General features: G+C 28.9%; 1 protein-coding gene across 3 annotated transcripts in view; it reads right to left on the bottom strand.

Annotated features, from left to right (window-relative positions):
* LOC129907123 (probable serine/threonine-protein kinase DDB_G0282963) overlaps positions 1 to 20,528 on the bottom strand; it is a 165,180-nt gene that overhangs the window by 38,957 nt on the left and 105,695 nt on the right. For all 3 annotated transcript variants that reach the window (XM_055983191.1, XM_055983192.1, XM_055983193.1), the window contains one exon: positions 853 to 908. The gene's annotated coding sequence lies outside the window, so the exon portion shown is untranslated. The remainder of the gene's footprint in view (positions 1 to 852; positions 909 to 20,528) is intronic.

The raw sequence follows: 20,528 nt of genomic DNA, 5'->3' as shown, positions 1-20,528 counted from the left end.
TTTTTTTTTCGAAAATCATTATTAAAGGTACCTGCCATAAAACCCTTTTTTTAAATCTGATTTTCTACCAAAGTACTTATTCAGTTTCAACGAATTTTTCCTATACAGAAGCATTTATATTTATATGTATTGTATATTGTATATCTTAATTTTAATATAAATCAAAAATAAAATTTTGAAAACAATGATTTTGACGGGACGGGACATTGAATTTTTTGAAATTTTGGTTTTATGTGTTGATTAGTAGTTGCTATAAAATGGCACACTAACTTTTTTTTAAATCTTTAGAAAAGAAAATAAACTCGTACATACTACTACAGTTTCCAAATTTCTGCATAAAAACACTTAGGGCCATTTGCTGAATGCAAACTTAAATAATTTATGTTGAACATAACCTCGTATTCTCTACTTTTTTCTCTGCGTAAACTGTCACATAAAGTCTTACACGGAGAAAAAGACCGTCTAAAAATAATCGGATTTCTAAATGGTTTTATGCCAAGATGGATTCTGTCTGCGGAAATCCACTTAATTTAAGATGAAAGTCTTTTAATTAATTAGGTATTATATTAAAGATAAGAAAATTTTCATCATTAATTAAGCTGATTTCCGCTTATTTTAAGACGGATGTCATCCAGGCAAAAAACCATGCGCAGAAATCCGCTTGTTTTTATAAAGCCTTTTTCTTTGTCTAGAACAAAAGTGATTGAAACTTTTTTGAAATAAAATTAATGAGTTTTTTTTGTATACCTAAGCTTTTTTTTTAGTAATTTGATGGTTTTATTTTACTGTGATTCTAATGGTAATGGAGTGTTGGTAAACAGTTAGTATAGTATTATAACGAATAACACTTACCATTGTTTAATATTTCCACGAAGAAAACCCTTCGATTTGGAATGTATATCCCAGATCTGAAATGAAAGATAAAAAAAAAATATTTTACAAATTACTTTAACATAATTAAAATAAACAAAAATTAATTAAAAATAACATACAAAACTAATTGAAAGCAACATTTATTTCAAGAAAAATAAACTTGTGTAAAAATGTTATTTTTTTCATAAACAGACATAGACCACAACTCTTGTAGGGATTGATTGTTTAGATTAATTTCCATATTGTTTACATTTGGTAGTAGCTTTAGCTAGTTTTTTCCTCTTTCATGTGTTTTGTTTAAACAATTAGCAATTCAAAATAATTACCTAGTGAAAATAAAAATGCGAATGTACATAAATGATTTTCATAGCTAATTACGTGAAATTAAATCATGAATCGCTTTAATTGCCTTAAATGCTAATGAATCACTCTGTGGGTATTAATTGATTAATTTGGTATGTAGTCAGTCTTTATTTTTTCTTCTATTTTGTTTTGGTTTTTCTTTTTAGTTATAATGTTGTAGGACGTGAAAAAAACAATAATAAATGCAATACACTTAAATTTATTTAATTGAATTGTTTTTGGGGAAGTTTATGTGTGTTCTCATGAAAAAATTGGGGAGTATTTTGTTCGAAATTCGAAATTCAATTAAAATAAAAAGATTGAAACAAAAAACTGTTTCAAATGAAATAGAAATTGATTGATGTCCTGCTGATAGGATTTCTGCTTTGAAAAAGTTTTATTTAGAATTCAATTAAAAAGTAAACAATTTTTCGTTAATTTCAAAACAATTTTTTATTTGGATTTTGAAACTATGCAATTTCGAGAATATTTTTGATCAAATTATCAATTAAAATGTTTCAAAAATGTTTGAGCATGTCGTTTTGAATATTTTTTTATTGTTTTTTTTGTTTTCTTTAACTTTCTTCAAATATAAAACAAAGTACAATATGGAAAATTAAAACGAAAAATTTGATGAAACAGCAGGAATAATTTGGTTTATTATACATTAAATCCTTATTCATAATTCACTTAAAAGAAGATGTTCTTTTTTAGCATTTCTTGTTACATAAATTATTATTAATGTCAACCATGAGTCTTTTCTTCAAATATTTACTCAGCTTTGGATGCCTTATATTTAAATTTAATTGCACCCAAAGCAGAAGCACAAGTGTTTTAAATGTCTTTTTATGTAGACTCATTTATATTCCCCCCCTACACACGCGCTAAGCAATGTTTTGGTTTATAAATACAAAAGCCAGGTGTTTCTTATAAATCAAGGTTTTATTTTACGCAAAAAATAAAACAAATTAAAATTAAAAGAAGATTTAATAAAACAAATTGTTTTTATTTTGCGGTTGGATTTTTAAAAATAAAATAGAGTTGACTGAGTTTGACGTAAATATACTTAGTTGAAGTTATGTCAGTAGTTTAAATATAGAAAGTGATTTATTTAAACTTTTAAATATGTATGTATTATATTAGTTTTCGTGATTTTTTTTTTTTTTGTTCAACTGGTTACCGCAGAAGCTAGTTAATATTCTTGTGTTTAATGCAAAAAAAATGATCACTCAATTCAGATTTTATCAAAAATGCTTGAATTTTTTTTGGAAAAAAAAGTTACAAGAATTAACGATATCCAAATGAAGATTATATAATAGGAATATTAATTGTCTCGACTTGGTCGCATTAACTTGTCCTTATATTAAAAATTGCTTATATTGAAAATTTCAAGTTTTTATGTGGAAATTCTTTAAAAAATAAAAACTATTTTAATTAAATTTAATAAGATAAACAAAATAACAATTTTGTCCTTAAAATTAAAAAAAAAAAAAAAAACTTTTAAAGTAGAAAAACAAATGTTTCTCATGAACAGGGGAGCGAAATACTAGTTAAAAATAGGGTTTTTTTGAAACTTAACAAAAACTGTATTTTATTGAAAACCGTAAAGATTCTGAGAAAGAGTTGGTCTATCACTATATAGTTATATAGTTTTAATACATACATTAGAAGTAAAACTATATAAATTCTTTTGTATACTAAATTTCGCCAAACTGAATTCATTGTTTGAGAGAAATTCAAAACTTTAAAAACTGTTCCATGGCAGGAATAATTTTCGGAAAAAAAGGAACCTAACATACTTTGTGAATATTTTATCTGCAGTTGGATTCATCTCTAATGTTGTTAGCAGTGGCGTAGTAGTACACCGAAAAATATTTTGATAATAAAATAATAAAAAAAATTTATTTTTGAAAATCATTATTAACGGTACTTGCCATAGAACCGTTTTTTTTTTTTTAAATCCGATTTGCTCCGAAACTTGTTATTCGATTTCAACGAAAAAGAATTTATATAATTTTAATATAAGCCAAAAATAAAATTTCGAAAAAAATAATTTTTGGGCTTTTAAAAAAATTTGAACTTTTTTTTTTGAAAAATAAAATTTTCGAAAACGGGACATTGATTTTTTTTGAAATTTTGTTTTTAGATGTTGATTAGTGATTTCTACAAAATGGCATAGGTACCAATTTTATTTTAAAACTTTTTTTCCAAAAAATAATGATAAAATTTTCTTAGTAATTCATTTTTTTTTACTTTGAAAAAACACAAAGCGCCTTTAAATTAATACAAATTAATTGGAATGAGAAACAGTTGAAAAATTGATATAATTAATTGTTAATAACATATCAAAAAAAGAAAAATCAAAAATTTGATATTTAAATATCATCCTTATAATAAAAATATTGTTTTGATATTTTAATTATCATAAAACACATTTTTCCAGCATTTCATGCTGAATTGATAAGATATTTAATTTGATATTTAAAAAATTTTAAAATCATAATGGAATTTTTTCGATGTAGTTCTGATTTTTGTCAGTGTTTTTTTAAATTATTATAAATCACAAAACAATTATGCTTTCATAAAGCATTATAGGAACAACAGAAGCATCTGTAAAGCTTTAAAGAAGTCATTTGAGACTGGCCTTATGAATGTCCTAAGTTTCCGGATACCAGTTTAGAACGAAATATTGTTAAAAATGCAAAAATATAAAAAATAGATGCAAATTAAAGAGTTGCAATTACTTTATTCGAAACATGTGTCTTACTTTTTTTAAGACTGACTGACAATTATACCCGAGTCCGAGTCCTAGCTATGATTTCAGAGATTTTAAGGTACCTACTCAGGAATTTTAGGGATCGGAATAAAATTCCTTTACAAAATGTCTCAATTTTGCTTGTGAAAAAATCTGTATAAATAATTTTGTTTTGGGAAAAAAACCATAAATATTCCTTCAAGAATTGAGCTCATTCCAAACTCTCCTGAATAAAATAATGTCTAACTATGTGACAGTAAACCAGGAAGTTCAAAATTTTCCCACATTTAATCTATCAATGTGCATTCTAATATCACTTTTTACTTCTACCTTACAATCACAATCACCACCGTCGTCATCATCAAAGTTACGGATATATAAACTCACAGCAAAGGTACATAAAACGCAACATCGTTGCTGTTGAATAACTTAAATAAAACATATCCGTTTTCCATTTTGCAAGAGTGTAGGGTAGGTATATATCGCCTTCTACTTGAAATGTTTTTAATTCACCTAAGTACTCTTGTATACATACTTTCGTCATATCGTTTTTTGTCTTGGATGAGTGCTTGATGGATGCAATGAACGGATATGGATGTAACAGAAATTTTGTTGCTGTTGCAATAGGAAAAAGGAATTCCTATAGAAGATACAAAACAAAACATGAGAGGAGAAAAAATCCCTGCAAAGTGCGTTTGGTAAAAAGGAAGCCCTTTTTTGAATCCGAGTGCACTTTTGTGATTTTATGAAAGTAAAGGGAGTTGGGTTTAAATATACAGACTTTACGACGTACGTTGTCATAGTCTGGGTATGTTTGTATGTTTTTCTGGAGCTTCATAAGGTACGAATTAAAACTTAATTAAAGAACTAACTCAGGAATACGAATTGAGCAGAAGAATGCGATGCATTCAATTGTTTTTTTTTTTTGTGTAAAGGGTGTTTTTTTCTTCTTTGGGGGAATTTAGATTTAGAAAAATTCTATTTGTAAGCTTGTTTTAACCAGTTTTAGAACTTAATTTTGAATTTTGAGGTCTGTTTTTTTTTTTTAGTTTAAAGTAAAGCTTTTGGGTAAAAGTCGGTTACCATATGATTTTCAACTATCACTGACAGTTTTATCACTTTTTCACAAGTTAAAAAAAACTTACTTTAGTCCCAGTACAGAATATACCTATTTTACTATTTGAAACATTTTTTAAATTTATAAATTTAATTGCTTCGCTTAAAAAAAGACACCCTTTACTGGTAAATTGAGATTTCATCATCTCATCTATCTTTTTTAAAATGCCCCAACAAAATCGGGACATGACATGACTAGGGGCGGTCCCTTATGCATGTTGACATGTCACGAGGGTTCTTCGTAGTCGTAGTCGTCGGTCGGAGAGATCAAAAGATCACACAACACATGCACTCCAATTAGCAGGATACTTGTGCCCCGAGTGAGGTATAAAACAAAAGAATGATATAAAACTCATACTTTTTTTTATTTCTCTCGTCATGAACGAGAGTAGTTGATGTTGCTGTTGATGTTTCTTTTTTTTTCTGATTCTGATGGAATTTTTTACAACACACATAGATACAAGTATGCGAGTGATGGATTTACCTGTGTGATGACATGAGGACGTATGCTTGACAGGCAGTGTGTTGAGGGAGTAACTGTATCTATGTTGTACATCCAATTAAACAAAGAGCACATAAAGTCGCGATAAATTGACAGCTATCATAGGGGAAATGAAAAAAATATAAAATGAAAAAAAAGAAGGCCGATGACTGATGGTATTCTCGATTCTTCCATTTCAAATGAGGTTCGCTTTTTTTTTTGCATTCAAAGGAATTTTCTTTTGACATTTGAAGGATTGCACTGATCCAAGTCAAATACATGTATTAATAAGTGTTGTGGGTTTTTTCTTTTGAAAATTCATAAAGGGAAAAGTTTTTTCTTGTAACAAACCAAAATGATTGAGGATTTATTGAATAAAAATCAATAGTTTTTGTGGTTGGTTCGTATTGGCTTAGAAAATTTGATTAGTAATTTGATAATTTCTGTAACAATAAACAATTGTAATTTCGCACGTTATCAATTGTATAAAGCTTGTATAAGGCCTGCTTAAAAAAAGAAAATTCTTATAAAAATCAAAAGGTATTTTAAATTAAAACCAAATTATACATAATGTAGTTAAGAAAACTCAAACAAATAAAACACTTTTCTTCAAAAAAGCTTCTACTAAATTCCATTTGGACTTCGAAAAAACTTCTATAACAACAAGTGTATAGATTTTTACTTGCTCTATAGGAACCTTGACAATTTTTCTACAAGCAAAACCCGGGAGGAATACAAAATTCGTTGGATCGTTTTGAAAATATTGATTTTTCAAAATTTAAAAAAAAATTGAATTTTTTTAAAATGAGTTTTCATAATTTTTTCTTATTTTGATATGAGATTTCTTAAACTATTAAACTATTTTATGGGAGCATTTTCTTTGAAATCATTAAACTCGATCAGAAATCAAAAAAGCGGTTTAAGAATAATAATATTGTTTATGTCATTATCATATATAATATGTTTTAATCAAAACGGGAGAGCTGTTTTCTACTATCATTATTTTAATTTTTATTATATTTCAAATGATTTGAAATTGTATAATCTTTAATTCAACTTTTAACATGCTTAAAAGTTCTGAAATTTAGCTGAGTTCTTTATTCTTTTATTTGTTGCCCATTATTCGAACAAAAAACTTTTAAAGATGTAGCTTTTCAGCCTGACAAACACAAGGTGGAACTAAATAATTTTCAAAAATTTTTTAAAACTTATGAAACCAACTAAACGAAATCGAAAATTTTGCTTTTTGTTGCACATTTTGCAAAAATGGACATATTTTTAAGGTTCATTTATTTCATCAAAGCATAAGCCAATTTTATTCAAAAATTTTCAGACAGGTATTTCTTATAATTTTGAAGCGTAAAATGTAAAACAAATTCTTTAAAAAGTTTTTGAAAAAAAAAAAAAATAAAAAAATAAAGTTTTTTGAACTTTATATTTTTTTTCTTGAAACTCAACAAAATCATAAATTTCCAATAGATATTTAAAATATCCATACTTTGAACTACAAAAGCAAGTTCGTGCGACCCAGTCGTGCATTTTGTTTTTTATTACGATTGTATAAGCACTGTAACGAAACTTGGAAATGAATGTCAATTTTTGCTTTATTTTTTTTTTATGGAGTTTGCAGGTGGGAGTTAGCAGGTTTACACTCTAAGCCGACGATATACAATTAATTTATTATAGTTCTAGAACAAAAGTAGAATCATAATTTTTAAAGTAAATACAAAAAAACTTCCGTAAGGCTTCCTTTAAACAAACTGCTTAACATCTCTTTTTACAATGCACAGAAATCTAATTGAAGCTTCAGAGAAGTTAGAAAAGTTTTGAAGAAATAACATGAATGTCCAGTATTTCATTTATTCTGTACCTTCATCATTTAATGTAGGGGTTATTTAAAAAATAGTATCCTTACTTTCAATTTTGAAAATTCCATTAAATTTGGTTGACCTATTTTAAAATATACAAACAAAAAACAAAAACCTCTTTTTAATAGAACTTGAATGTGACTAAAACCAGCAACAAGACAATTATGCATACCAATCATTCTGATGCTGTTAGCCCATTCGAATTTTATTTCTGAATAAATTTGAACGATACTATCGGAAACGTTCGACATGGAAAAACTCATTAAGCAAAGAAATATTTTGATTGGTATTTTCCTTATTACTGAATTTGTTGTGCAATTCCAGCTTACATAAAATTAATAAAACTAACAAAGTGCACTAAAATTGATAATTTTCCCAGTTTTTTTCAATGAAATGGTATCAGTTCAGAATAATTTGTATTGTAGATTGAAAACTTCGTTTTTTTTTTTTTCAATTTTAGATAAATGTAAATAGCTTGTATTTTTTTACGATGACAAATAAACAATCAAATTTCTAAGCCTTGCTTCGAGTTATTGATATTGGAGTACCACTTTGCACGATTTTATTTTCATACAAAAAAAAAAAAAATCGATGCGCTTTTTCTCAAGTTCAAAATAAATTTCATCTTGCATAGCAAATATCCATCCGTTTTTTTTTTTTGTTTTTTATTTTTTTGTCCTTATTTACTTTGAATTCAACACAAAGCCCACAATGGCAATAGTATCCACCTACACATTCAGTCCAGCTCAGCCCATCCAGGCGAAATGTCCATCCCAAGTGACACACAACCAAAAAGGATATAAAATCAATAACAAACATTTTGTGAAAATTTACTTTTCACAAATTGGTTCAATCCGTTCGTTTGTTCGTTGGTTCGATTTTGTCCCCGATGTCGACCATATTCTGGGTTCTTCCTTGGAAGTGGCCCATTCATATCTCCGGTTTATGTTGGCATTGGATCAAGCACAGAATTGAAGCATCCTTTTGTTATGGGGAGATTCAATTTTTCACTGGGCGAAAGGCTAGCAATGTTGTTGCATTTTGAATAATTTATATATCTAGAAAAAGCAAAACACTTGGTGCTATTTGCGTCCAGCAGCACAATATTGCCAATAAAAATGTTCATATCCTTCGATATTCATTGTTTTATTTTATTTTTTTTTATGTTTTCAATTTTTTAACGTTTGATGACAAAAATAAAATAGAAAAAAAAATTTAAAACAACTGAACAAGACAACACTTAAAGCTTTGTGTGTCTTTCTGTGTGATATCCTTTTTCTAGGAGAGGAAATATAACCATCACATTCAACAGCAGCAATGCGACCGGAGACAAAACTCTTCTATATTTCTCTGCCAGGTAAGATTTTGTGTGTCATATAAATAGAGATCATTCTGCTGTTGTTGAGAGAGAAAAAAAAGACACATTTTGCATAAAATGAAAAATGGAAGTGAAATGTGTATTTTTGGATTAAAACATTCAGAGAAAGGATGCAATGTTCCACAAGTAAAAGGATTCACCATTCAGAATATAAATGATACAAAGAAGAAGAAGAAGAAGTGAATGGCATGGCATTTCCTCCAGAATGTCAGAATACGATAACAAAGAACCAGGAAATGAGGTCATATATGCTTGAAAAATAACGAAAAAATTGCATTAAATATATGGAGGAGGTAGAGAGACAGAGAGAGCGAAATGTGTGGGAAGAATTACATTGCTGGATTTGAAAATGCTTTCCCAAGAATCTGATGACCGCATCAATACAAATAGTCATTCAATATGCAAATTTGTATATATCTGATTCCGAAATCGAATTTCGCTCAGTTCATATAAAGTTAGCGAAACACCAAAGCTAAAACTTATAAGTTCATAATCACGTTTTGGAGCAATTTTTTAACGAATTAGAAAAAAATTGATTTAAATGTGTATTTTCGAAAGGTTTCGCTCAGTTCATACGAAGTTAGCGAAACACCTTTTTTATATCGACTCGGTATATTATTTGAAGACGGATTTCTGGCTTTAACCAATTGTTTGCTTCTTTATGGTTATGTTTCTTTTTTTTAGGACGATTCGCTAAGTTTATATAAATTCAGCGAAACTCTTTGCTGATCATTGAGATTAACTATTTGGATTTCATTTGCAGATTTTTTTTTATTTTTTACTTTTCGCTTTATTTTTTCCGAATGCATCGCTGAGTTCAAATAAAGTTAGCGAAATGTCTTCTTTCAGTGTCAAGTTAAGGGTAATTGGTTACGGAATAATTGATTCGTGTTTCTTTTTTTGTATTACCTCAAATTTGTACTAATGATTCGCTTACTTCGTATGAACTGAGCGAAAAATCTAAATTATCAAATCAAAGTTGCTGTAAAAATTGGCAACAAAATGTCAAACAAACCACCTTTTTTTTATTAGAATATACATTTCGCTAAGTACATGAAAATGCGATTGACGAAGGTGAACCTTTCGAGAAACAAAAAAAAATATTTCGGGGTAAAACTAGAAATGTTTTTGAGTTCAGATTTATATTTATATTAATAAAATCCAGCACTGAGTGAAAACTAGAAGTGCTGACTTGATGGACCGCTGTTGGTCCTTTTTTGAATGTATAAATACACCTCAGAGGTAAATTCATACACACATATCTATATATTTCTTGAATTCCTTTTGCTTGGCGATAGCTTAAAGAAGATAAAGATGAAAATAAATTCAATGCAAGAAAGCAGATGTGTGCTCAATGTTCAGATGATAGTGTTTTCTTGGAATAAAATAAAATATATATAAATCTACTTCTTCATATAGATATAAAAAGAGTTATAGGTGGGTGAGTTAAAAGGATTATAGCAATACACCTTCTATATATCCCGTGTCGACTTTATACCGAGAGAATGTGACATGATTTAGTGAAAAAGACATACTGCGGTAGAGCTTGCGCAAATCTGTAAAGGATGTGCTGTGCGGTTTTCTTCTTCTTCATATTATTCTCTTCTATTCTTCAAACACGAACCTAGAGCATTATAAAGGATCTAATAGTTCTATAATTTAATTTTTTTTTTATCTAGGAAATGACTTTTTGTGTGTTTGTATGTGGAGTTTTTGGTTTTGGGTTTTTGGGAATGATACATTTTTATGAGGTTTTTTTATTTTTGTAGCATAAGAAAACGGAAATTGTGTGTACATTTATTTTATTATGTCGAAGAGGGAAATTGATATGGTAAAGGGTTTGTCAAAAGATACTTTTATTTAGAAGAAATCTAACCAATAGTGGCAAAAAGGTCAGAGAATTTGAGACAATCATTAATAATTTAGCTGTAAATGTCATATTAGACTCAAGAATTTTGTAAAAAATCCTAAAAAATATACCAATTTTGGTTTCAACAAGGATTGCCAGCTTTGGCGGCAATTTTCTTAGTTTCAACTGCAATATTATATAATTTGGCTGCGACTTTCAAATTGTATAGGTTCTTTCGCGAAGCGATTTTCTAGTTTAGATCAATAGCTCAACTAACCCAATAACTTTGTTAACACGCAAAAAAACTAAATTTCACAAGATTATTCTTCTAAGAAAATTATCATTTAAGTTCTTTATAGAAGTTATAACTTCGTTAATTGCTTCTTTTAGGCTTTTAATAAGTTTACCCGTTCTTAGTTTTGTATAAACCTAAAGATAACATTTTTTTTAAGGACTTAAACTTCCTAACAATACACAGAAACTTAACTTCTGTTTCAATAAAAATAGAGCTTGATTTAGATTTCCACTTTTTTACCGTATTTTCTTTAATACTTTATAAAAGCTGAAAAGCTTGTTCATACCGGTCTTTTCTTTCATTAAAAAAGAGATTGATTTTGAGATTTCAACAACTGTAAAACAATATGTTACAAAAGTTGAAATCTAAATCAAGCTCGTTTTTTTTTTAATTAGAAGACAAAGATGAACAAACTTTTCAGCTTCTATAAAGTATCAAAGAAAATACGATTTAAATAATATTTAAAATTTTTTTTTAAATACTTTCTTTATGAAACCTTTCTTTTACTATCAACAAGCTTAATGGAAGTACTATAGAAATAATAATTCCAACAACTAAATAAAAATTACCCTACAGAAGTTTAATATAGAACAATTTAGTTCATTTGACTTTATGAAGATAAAGAGTACCTAAGTAAGAAAAAATAATCAATTTCAGAAATGAGAGCTAATAATAAGATATTGGACTTCTCAAATATATCTCCCATTAAACCTTTCGCATGAACATTTTGCCAATGTTAAGCCACAACAAAACTTAAATTTAATCTATGTAATTACCTATAAGTTCAAATTAACTTAGACTCTCATATAAATTGTGTTACACCGTTAATACCATGACATGATGAATGAATAGTCACTCATTAAGTGTTAATATTTTATCACCAACCTTTAATTATAATTTGCGCTCTTATCCCCATAAATCATCGTGATGTATAAGATTTACTAAAAGTTCAACCTACTCTATTGACTTCCTCTATAGGGATTTTGTTGTATTCTCGTAATGGCTAGCATCAGTTTTTCTTCTTCTCCTCAAATAACAACAACAATACTAATATCCCCCATAAGTTGACATAATTAATTGAATGATTTACTATATATAGTATCGACCATGCAATATAATACCATGGACACTAGGGTGTATGAGTAACTTTTTCTTATATTGGAATAATGTGCGAAAAATACATTAGTTTTGATTTTCTAGGCTTCTGTATAGCTTAGGTCAGGCTTTAGAAATTAATAGTTGAGCTCATTTAAATGATAAATAATTGCAGAGAATAATGCCTGGGTATAATAGTCAGAAAAAATATAAAAGAAAACTAAGGCGTAGAAAATCGGGGAAAATCAATAATTTCAAGGTTGTGCATTTTTTTATTTTCGTTTGAACGAAATAAATATACTAAAACCGCAAGTTTACTTTGTATGAAATTGATTTTTTTATTTTCATTAGTTCTAAGAAAAAATATTCTAATTTCTCCTAAACGACCTCTAAACCAATCGATTTACGATGACGACGACATCACTTATTGTATATTATTATTATTTCCCTATAAAACTGTCTTGTCTGTGCCTTATGTAACGAAGTTAATACTTGATTTCAATTACAAACTTACAACAATTACTCCCCCACTATATATGGGAGATTAATGTTATTCAAAAAAGTTCTATATAAACACAACGTGTGATAAAAGCGAGTTGTTGTTTATAAACGTTTTCAAGAAATATGGAAATAATAGAGATTTCCATCTCCTACAATTTAATTAAGTTGGTACTTTGTACTTGTTGGCTTTTCTCTGTGATGGAAACTGAAAGGTACCTACTCATACATCTATAACTTGCATCTATTATATATTAAAAGATTTTATATTACACGACGAAAGGTATGTGAGTAATTTGAAGAGATAGCAAAATGATAAAAGGTATTTTAATTAAAAGTTAGAGAAATTAAAAGTCAACAAATGTGTGCATTGACTGGAGAGGTTTTCTTGAACTTATCATTAATAAAGTTATCAAGAGATAAAATAGTGAACCATGTGAAAAAGGAAGTTTTAAAATATGAAAATTAGTGATAATGGGAAAAACTGTCATTTTGAAATGTCCTTTAATTTTGATTGATCACTTGAAAAATTAGGTACTAAGTTTTTGGAACATTTTTTTTGAAGTGAAAACTTCTTTAGTATCGTAAAGATTTGAAACAAAATGAAACGAAAAAGGGACAATAAAAAATGATTGATTATATCTTATTTTTATTAGATATAGATGAATGAAATGTTTACTGTAGATAGATAATAAACAGGACTTTATTTGTACAAAGTTTCAGTTTATTTCAAATTCACAATTCTGACATAACGGTAAAAAGATGTTTTTTTTTCTAAAAACGTTATATCTTTTGATCTCGAGCACATTTTTTAAGGCATGCTGATAATATTACCTTTCATTTGATATATCACACATAAACACGTGCTCTACAAGTTACACAATCTCAAATTGAAAAAATTGAAAAATACTTGAAAACACCTGTGGAGATCTATTGCTGATGAGTAGCTGCCAGTTTATGAAGTACCGTAATCTCAGTTTGAAATTTCGACATGGTTGGCTTCAAAAAATTGTTACTTTTTTTCTAGTTTTTGTACAAATATTATTGAAACATCCTATTAAAGCTGAAATAATAGGCTTTCAGATGATATAAAATTGACTTTAAGGTAATGGAAGAAATTAAGATTGAAAATTAATTGACTTCAAAAAATTCTAGCTCTTTTTGTAGATGTCGGACAGACATGATTGAAGAAAATATTTAAAGCTTAAATAATAACTTTTCATATGATATAAAATTTACTATAGGTTGTGATATAAAAAATGGATTTAAAGGTGATGGAAGAAAAAAAAAAATTAGATTTTTTCGATTTTTTTTTTCAAGAAAAATGAATTTTTAAGGTTTCACTTCTACCACTTGTGAATTGCACACATGATTTTTTTTTTGCATAAATATCAATTGATAATAATTTAAATTGTTTTCTCTTTAAAGAGAGCTTTAATGCACATATTGTGACTTTGTAACAAAATTTGAGCAATTTGACAAACTTAATTTAAAAAAAAATCTTTCATAATACCTAGAATACTCTCTGTAAAATAAACAAACATAAAAACAAACTCTAAGAAAACCTACTCAAGATACTCATAAATGCATATAATAACTAATATCACCTCTAACCTGGAAACTACCCTTGAATTTAACTAACTATCTATACAAAGTATTCCACATGTGTTATCACTCTCAAGTCTCTCAAAACTATACACCAAACATCCACCAGCACGAAATAGATACAGATCTTTCATTGAGCTTAAGTGATTGTATCCAATAAATCTAGTGTAAGCTTACGTAAATTAATTCAACTGCTGCTGCCCGACTTGTCATTGCGCCACAACCACACAACATCATCATCATAATATCGCTACTCGCTTCGAACCGAACGCGAAGGTTAAACTACGAATAAGTAGCAGAAATCACAAATGTTCACAATTGCAAAATTAAATAAACACCAAACAATCACGAATATTATACACAGAATCTCCAAGCTAGAAGATTCACGAGACTACTTTTGTATTTGTTTTGTTTATTTTAACAAATCCCCCCGAGTCGCTCTCTCTCCCAACAACCCTCTTTAATGTCTTCTCTCTCTCTCTCGTGTTCATAAGCCCGACTAAGAGTGCACTGGAGCACGGAAAGAAGATTCATTATATATACACATGTATCCGTAAGAGTGTGATGTTATAGTGGGTGCTCGTGGACTCATTGTCATTTCTATAAATTTTCCGTAGTTTCTCGCTCTCTAGAGTGTCTCAGACAACTCAAGGCTTTTGCACTGAGGCGCACTGAGGCACTGAGGGTGCCAAAAGACGGAAGACAAATACAACGCCCAGTATACAAATAGAAGAGTGTCGTCTTCCAAAAGAATTCAAGTGATAATTTGTCACAAGCAAGGGAGTGAGAATGAAAAGAGAATATAAATAGCCTCGATCTCAAGACAAGACACTGAAACTATACCCTCTCTAACCAACCCTCTTCTCCGTGTAATTCACAATGACAACTAGAAGTTGTAGAGTAGTTTGTTAATTCCATTGCACAAATTATTATTTATTTACATTTATTCTTAACAATGTCTTTTGTGTCACAGAGAACCTCTTCTTTTGCCTTTGGATTCTCTAAAAATGGTTGTGTCTCAGGTCTGAAGGCCTGATAAAATATAGCACCCGGATGTGTGCCTTTCGTGCTGTGCAAATTAAGGTTCGGTCCTTCGAGATGGGTCCCCATAGACCTGATGGAGAGCGATATAAATTTTGTAGGCACATGCTCGCTCCTTTATGTGTGTATCTTCAGTTGATGGTAAAGGCCTCTTAAGGCCGACAAAATTTATGCTCATCACCAGTCTCGTGGTCGTGGGAAATGTACAAATTATTCCCCAACCAGCCGTTGGTTTGGGGTTCTAATGAGATTTTAATGTCAGAGTGGGTATATATGGCGATGGCTGGTTAGGAGCCGGGAAAACAAACGGCAAAAGAAATACCCGGTTTTCTATTAGCACCTTAATGTACTCAAACTCTATTTATCTCTTTTTGGTCTTTCAGTGCCATCAAAAATATGTAGGGATGAAAAAAAAAATTAGGAAAATTTATCGCTTTTTCGCTGCAATATGGCGGAAGTCGTTTTGTGGGTTGTTCGGTGGATACAAGCGAACAGCAACCCGTATTGGTTTTTGTCCTTTTTTTCTCAAGGATCTCTGTTTCGTTGGTGTTTTACATGGAGTTAATAACGAAACACGAGTATGTATATTAGGGTGGGTCAAAAAAATCGAAATTCTTTTTTTTGATTTCGTACTCCGAAAAATCGATTGCTAGACCCCTCTAGAATATACACACCAAATATGAGCTCTTTATATTAATGGGAAGGTCCTCCGCTTTGCAATTTTCCATTTTTACATCAAGCTTCTACTAAAAAAAATATTTTTTTTATTAATTGACTTTTTAGCAAATTTCTTTTCTGATTCTTGTAGGGGCTTAAACGTTCTACAAAAAATTCCTTGGCATCAAATTGATTGCATTAACCGTTTAGAAGATATTCGTATCCAAATCGCAATGCATACATGTCATAAGAAAACTATTGAAATCAGTGGGCATTGGTTTGGATACGAATATCTTCTAAACGGTTAAAGCAATCAATTTGATGCCAAGGAATTTTTTGTGGAACGTTTAAGCCCCTACAAGAATATATCTTGCTAATTTGAAAATAATGAAGTTTCGGTGAATTGGAATTTTTTTAAAAATATAAAAAGTTTTTATATTTTTTTTTAACTTTGACCTCTAATATCTTTAGAATGGTTAGATTAATGAAAAAAGTTAACAAGACCTTTTTTGTGGAACAGTCAATTTCCAACAAGAATATGTCTTGCGCGTTTGATGATTATAATTTTTCAGTTTGTTACAAAATTAAGACCAAAAAACGAATTTTTAAAGATTTTCTCGATTTTTTTACCTCAAATATCTATTCAACGGTTAGATAAACGAAAAAAGTGTATAAGGCCTTTTTTGTAGAGCGTTCAATTTCCTACAAGAATCAGAAAAGAAATTTGCTAAAAAGTCAATTAATAAAAAAAATATTTTTTTTAGTAGAAGCTTGATGTAAAAATGGAAAATTGAAAAGCGGAGGACCTTCCCATTAATATAAAGAGCTCATATTTGGTGTGTATATTCTAGAGGGGTCTAGCAATCGATTTTCGGAGTACCAAATCAAAAAAAAAAGAATTTCGATTTTTTTGACCCACCCTAATGTATATGTATACCTACTTTCTTTAGGCATATCAACATCAAATTAAGGAGGAAAATAAAACAAACAAATATTTTTTTTGACATGATAATAATACATAAGGGACAAATAAACAGAAAGTGACATCTGGAATGATTTTTATTTAGGTCACATTCTGTTCTGTTACGTTATGTTTAAAAAACCTCCAATATATGTTAATGCTTTTATTGCAAGTCCTGGTTCCAATGAATATTTTAAAGAAAATAATTTTAAAACTAAATGCAGGACTGCCATTTTGAAGTGATTAGAACTCGTATTTCGTTCCGTTTTCTGCTTTTTACTGCACGGTTTTCGAAACAGCTGATAAAAGGACAAGTCGTCATGAGTTATCCATTAAAGGCCAATTCATCACATGGGATTATATCAACAGGAAACAAATTATTAAAAACAAAATAAAAACAACAACTTACAAAAAATGTCCCTTTCCATAAGAAAACCGTTGAAGTAATATGAACTAAAAATTAATCTGTTCCAATCGAACCTAGTGATACCTTTTTGCACATGATGAGTTATCCTATTAGGCTATTGATTAGGTATGTCGAAAAAAACAGGGTAATAAGGAAGTAAGACGTTCACGGGTTTTTATTGCAGGAAGGTTATAAAAGAAGAAAACCGCGGAGTGCTATTAAATGAGAGGGTGGAAACTGAAGATAGGGGTGCAAAAGCCCCCTTTTTGGTTTTTTCAATATACCTCGTAAACCAAGCAAAATTTTGATATATTGTATATACAACTTTTTGCAGAGAATTAAATTCTAATTGGAATAATGTTTTTTAAAAATTGAAAAAAAAAATTTCCATACCAAAATAGTCGAAACAATCATTAAAAAAATCAAAAAAATCGATTTTTTGAGTTTTTTTGCTTTTTTAGTTGTACATTTTTTTTTGGGTTGAGGCAGACATAAACATTGCTCCAAAGAATAGCACTCTGCGGTTTTATCTTCTTTTATAACCCATTGAACGATTCCTGCAATAAAAACCCGTGAACGTATTAGTTCCTTTCTAAACTACATAACACTGGTTAACAAAACTAAACTTTTTTTTTGTTGCCGAAACAAAAATATACTTTTCTGAAGGTTTTCGGTGTGCTGAACTCGAATCTGAAGTCAAAAAAAATTAATCAGCTCCCGTTTTTGAAATATTACCGTTAGAAAATGCAGTACTTCGGCCCTTATTCTTTTATATAAGGAAAATTTTTTGAGCATATTTAGTAACGGTTTTCTTAAGTACTATTTACCACCTTTTTAAATTTGTTTAAATTTTTCCGATATCTTTTTTACTGCCCAAGATATCCTAAGTTGTTTGGTATTTTTATAAATTTTATAACGTCATTATCTTCTTTATGATATATGAAGCCAAACCCACTTACTTCAGTTTGAGATATCTCGGGCAATATAAAAGATATTGAAAAGATTTAAACAGGTGTCGAAAGATGGAAAACAGTTCTAAATATGCTCAAACAATTTTCTTTATACAAAAGAAGAAGGTCCGAAGAATTCAAAAAAACGTATTTTTGCATTTTCTAACGGTAATATCTCAAAAACGGGAGCTGATTAGTTGTTTCTGACTTTGGATTCGAGTTCAGCACACCAAAAACCTTCAGAAAAGTATATTTTTGTTTCGTCAACAAAACCTTGTAAACCAGTGTAATCAATAGCCTATATGATGATATGTGCTATGTTTTGTGGTATTGATCGTAACAGCCACTCAGTTCTTTTTTTCTGTAATTGCTAGGACAGGAACCCTCAATATTAAAGAAATTTATCGATTTCATTTCTAAAGAATCATTCAATAATGAGTTATTGTCAAAATCATGAAATACGAAGTTCCAAAAACCCAAAATCCAGAAAATCCGAATTAAAGTTTCAATGAACAGACAATTTTTAAGAGTTTTTTTTCCTTTTTCTGTTTTATTTTTCGGATTTTGGCTTCTCTGGATTTTAGGGTTCTTCGTGTTTTCGGGTTTCTTTGATTTTGGGATTTTGGATTTTCCGCATTCTGGATTTTCGGGATTCTGGGTTTTCTGGATTCAAAATTTCGGGATTGTGTCCGTGACCCTTTAAAAACATTAAAACTTTTTACAGCAACAATAACTTTTTTAAATCGGAATTTTTGCAAGCTTTTAAATAATAATCCGTCGCAAAGGAAATCAAGTGAAAAGTAAATACAACTTCTATTCTACCTTTAAATATTCTTCTGCTTATTATTTCTTTGAATTTAAGTCACAAATAATTTGACCCAGAAATATTCCGAAGAAACTTTAATGAAATTTATTACATAAAATCTGTCGGTCGAATAAAAAATCACTTCCTTAGGAGATAATGTCGTATACGATCTGTAAATAAAATATAACTAATGTTTTATTCAGAAGTCTCTCTCTATCCATAGACATTCACATTCAATAAGAACAATCCATCTCTTTATACAAGAGACTATCTGAAGTTTTCTCTCAAAACAAAATGTTAACAATTTATTCGCCTAAAGCGAAATGTATATATTTGACTTCGTGTGGCGTCTCAAGAAACAAAAAAAAAAAAAAAAAAACAACTTTCTTGTGTGATTTTGTTTTTTGCGATTTTGTTACCCCCAAGGACATTTCATACCATCAATCAATTCACAGAAAATTAATTCACACAAACACAGGAATAAATACATCAAACAAAAGTTGTAAATAACAAAACAATTCTTCTTTAAGAATACTTTAATAATATGAAATATTCATTCGATGTCATATGTATATCAGAGGGGCTTTGTATTTTCTCGGGGAAAAACAGCATGAGGCTTTGACTTATTCATTATAAAAAAAAGTGTTATGAGTAATTTTGTTTTTACTATCAGTAAATAATAATAATTTTTTTTCAACTAAAATGTTACTTGTATGTTAATCTTTTTTTTTTTATTTTTATTGAGATAATATGCAAAATGTGTCAAGTGATTAATTAAATTTATTTTTTTTTTGCTATTTTTTTTTGGTGTGGGTTGATGGATGGTGATAAAATTAAAATAACCAATTATTTCCGATATGGAAGCGAACTTCGTATTAATGTGTAAATTATTTTAATTATTTTTTTTTTATTGAAGTAACAAAATAGTATTTTGAACTTTAAATATTTATTTGTTTTCTTTAAAGATTTCTCTTTTATTATTTTTTTTTTTCTTATGCTGATTTTATTCACTTAAGTACCTATTTTAATGAATTCAAAACAAGTTTCAAATTTCAGTAAAAAATAAGAATTTTAGATTAGAATTTGGTTAACTGGATTTAGTCAATACCTTCACTTTTATAAAGAGAATTTTACTAGACTGTGTTGTTGTTTATTTGTTCGTTGTTAAGCGGCACGTGTATCCTTCCGGCTATTTTAGAAGAAGATTAATATTGAATTAAATTGAATTTTTATTTGAAAACAAATAAACAAAAAACAGTGAGTCCACCTTAAACACATACAAATACGTAATTTAAAGGTATCCTAAATGAATGGTTCAGACTGAAACTGGGGAAATCCACACGAAGTTAAATATAGATTTTGCCTTAGGCGGTACAAATTATAAACAATTTTTTTAAGAAGATTTGAGACAGTGTTATAAAGAGATAAATTGTCTATATTTCGAAGACAGTGAATAAAGACTTCTAAGATTTTTGAGTTAAATTTTAATTTAATTTAAATAATAACACTGTGTTACAAAATAAAAATCATGTAAATTACTTTGGAAATGACCT

The sequence above is a fragment of the Episyrphus balteatus genome, chromosome 1 (genome assembly GCF_945859705.1).
Source record: "Episyrphus balteatus chromosome 1, idEpiBalt1.1, whole genome shotgun sequence".
Lineage (NCBI taxonomy): Eukaryota > Metazoa > Arthropoda > Insecta > Diptera > Syrphidae > Episyrphus > Episyrphus balteatus.
The sequence above is the reverse complement of the archived record's forward strand: the minus strand, read 5'-3'. Positions and strand labels throughout refer to the sequence as shown.